Source organism: Lathyrus oleraceus, chromosome 5 (genome assembly GCF_024323335.1).
Source record: "Lathyrus oleraceus cultivar Zhongwan6 chromosome 5, CAAS_Psat_ZW6_1.0, whole genome shotgun sequence".
Taxonomy (NCBI): Eukaryota; Viridiplantae; Streptophyta; class Magnoliopsida; order Fabales; family Fabaceae; genus Lathyrus; species Lathyrus oleraceus.
Genome location: NC_066583.1, coordinates 181,275,213 through 181,278,184, shown reverse-complemented (window position 1 = coordinate 181,278,184; position 2,972 = coordinate 181,275,213).

The window sequence follows — 2,972 nt, the reverse complement described above, 5'->3', positions numbered from 1 at the left end:
GTAACCCGTTCTCAAACTTCACACATTTTGAAAATTCTCCAGCAGCCTCATTATAGGGAGTGTAATACTTCGACAGCTCTGTGAACTTAGCAGCATACTCCGTAACAGACTTGTTACCCTGCTTCAACTCTAAGAACTCTATCTCTTTCTTTCCTCTAACATCTTCTGGAAAGTACTTCCTCAGGAATCTCTCTCTGAACACAGCCCAAGTGATTTCAGCATTCCCAGCAGTTTCCAACTCAGTGCGGGTAGCAACCCACCAATCATCAGCTTCTTCTGTCAGCATATGCGTACCGAACCTGACCTTCTGGTTATCGGCACACTCAGTCACTCGGAAGATTCTCTCTATCTCCTTCAACCACTTCTGAGCGCCATCTGGATCGTATGCTCCCTTGAACATTGGAGGATTGTTCTTCTGGAACTCACTCAGTTGACGAGCAGCTCCCATTCCCACCACATTCGGATTCCCTCCAAGTACTCCAGCTAGCATACCCAGAGCCTCAGCAATCGCAGCATCATCTCTACCTCTTCCAGCCATCTCTATTCTGAAAACCCAACAAGCTAAAACAATAAGTACTGATAGGGTTACACAACACCTATCCCGTACAGGGGAAACAGAATAATTACGACTCGACTCGACCGACTATGCTCTGATACCACTAATGTAACACCCTTCTAAATACCCCAATTATTTAATTAAAATAACAATGTGTCAATCAGAGTAATATGCAATCAAGGGTGTCACACAGTTACTTCACACCATTCACCAATATAACGGTCATGCTCTTTTATTAATTCAAAACATAAGCATTTGCATAAAACGCAGCGGATAGAAATCTCATCAATCATGTAAAACATTACATGTAAAATGGTTCATAACCAACAATAAAACATTTAAAACAAGTTAAAACATCCCATCCCGATGTTACATCTATCAGAGCACGACCCACTAAGGAGACTACACTAGACTCCAAGCATTAGCTTCTACTCAACTCATTGCTCGTTACCTGAAAAATAGTTGTAAGGGTGAGTTCCTCAATCGATATAATAAGCATTATAAATTATCATGTCATGTTAAGTAAATAACACATTTCATCACCCAAATCAGATTACACATTCAGCAACGGCAATATCAACTCAATCATACTCATATTCAATGTCAACACAACCACACGTATAATATTGGAATACATCCATTCATATTATACGCCATACATACATTATGCAATGAGACTCCACACATGCGGTACCGACTATTCTTGAACATATAGTTCAAGCTCACCGATCAAATCTAGATACGGCTACTAAGCTCACTAGTCCCACTCATTTGAGATCTAGTGACTCACTCACTAATTCCTCACCATGGGAATTAGCTACAGCCCCAAAGGCTATGCTATGCACACTAATCACCTAGCATGCAAACATCAACAACGAATCCACAATGATCCACTCACTAATTCCTCACCATGGGAATTAGCTACAACCCCAAGGGCTATGCTATGCACGCTAATCATCTAGCAATGCAACATCAACAACAATCCACAATGGACATATGCTCACACTCTAAGCCATACAACAGTCCATTCACAAATACATGCATAATATATACATTCACAACATTATGCATATCATCATACATCATCAACACATGTATCAAACACCATATCATGTCAAATAATTAATCACAGTATTAGCACACTCTACTAATACCCTTACTACTCAAAACAACAGGAAATAATTCCTATTACATCATCCGCCAACATATGCCAACCATCAATTAAGTACACAACATTTAAAACACCAATTTTCCACTCTGCAACAGTGTTAACCGGTTAACGCCCTGGGTTAACCGGTTAACGCAGGCAAAACACGCTTACTGCCCAAAACTTATCAGCGTTAACCGGTTAACGCCCTGGGTTAACCGGTTAACGCAGGCAAAACAACACTAATTCTCAATTCGTAACAGTGTTAACCGGTTAACACCCTGGGTTAACCGGTTAACGCAGGCAAAACAGCAGTTCCTGCGCTAACACAAAGCAGAATGCAGAATTCTCCGCATTTTCCGCCGTTAGAGGACTTCCGGACCTCCGATTCCAATTCCGTAGAAAACTATACGTTCGGGAAAACACGACTCACACAATTACGGATTCAATTTCAGTTTCAACACAACTTATCCAACACAATTATTCAGCATTCAACAAATCCCAATTAGGGTCAATTCAACGGTTTATCACTACCCATTACATGCTAACCCATAATCCCCATTAAACGACGATAAACCCCCCTTACCTGATTAATCCGGCAAATCTTTGAGCTCCAAGCTCTTCTCTTCTCCAACCTTTGCTCTCTGGTTCTTCCTCTTGCTCTGCCTCTTTCAGCCGCTTCTCTGAGTTTCACGTGAAAACCTTATTTTCCAAAAATGAACTCTTTTTACTTATTCCAGCTTATATATATTTTCAAATAATTATTATTCCAATAATAATAATAATTCAATAATTCCAAAATAATAATAATAATAATCCAATTATCTAATTAAATTAATAAATATATTATTAACTTAATTTAAATAATTACCATATTATTATCGGGGTGTTACACCGGCCAAATCTCTCCATTTCTGAGCATACTCTTTGAAGCTTTCTTTAGATCCCATGGCCATACTCTGCAACTGCAGCCGAGTAGGCGCTAGCTCAGAATTGTACTGGTACTGCTTATAGAAGGCTGTTGCTAAATCAGTCCAGGTGCGGATGTCAGAGCTCTCGAGCTGATAATACCATTCCAACTGAGCGCCAGACAGACTTTCTTGGAAGAAATGGATCCATAGTTTCTTATCAGTGGTATGCGGCTGGATCTTTCTCACATAAGCCCTTAGATGCATCTGAGGACAAGACGCACCATCGTACTTAGTGAAAGTGGGGATTTTGAATTTGCGAGGAATGGTCACATCGGAGACCAGACCCAAACTTTCGAAA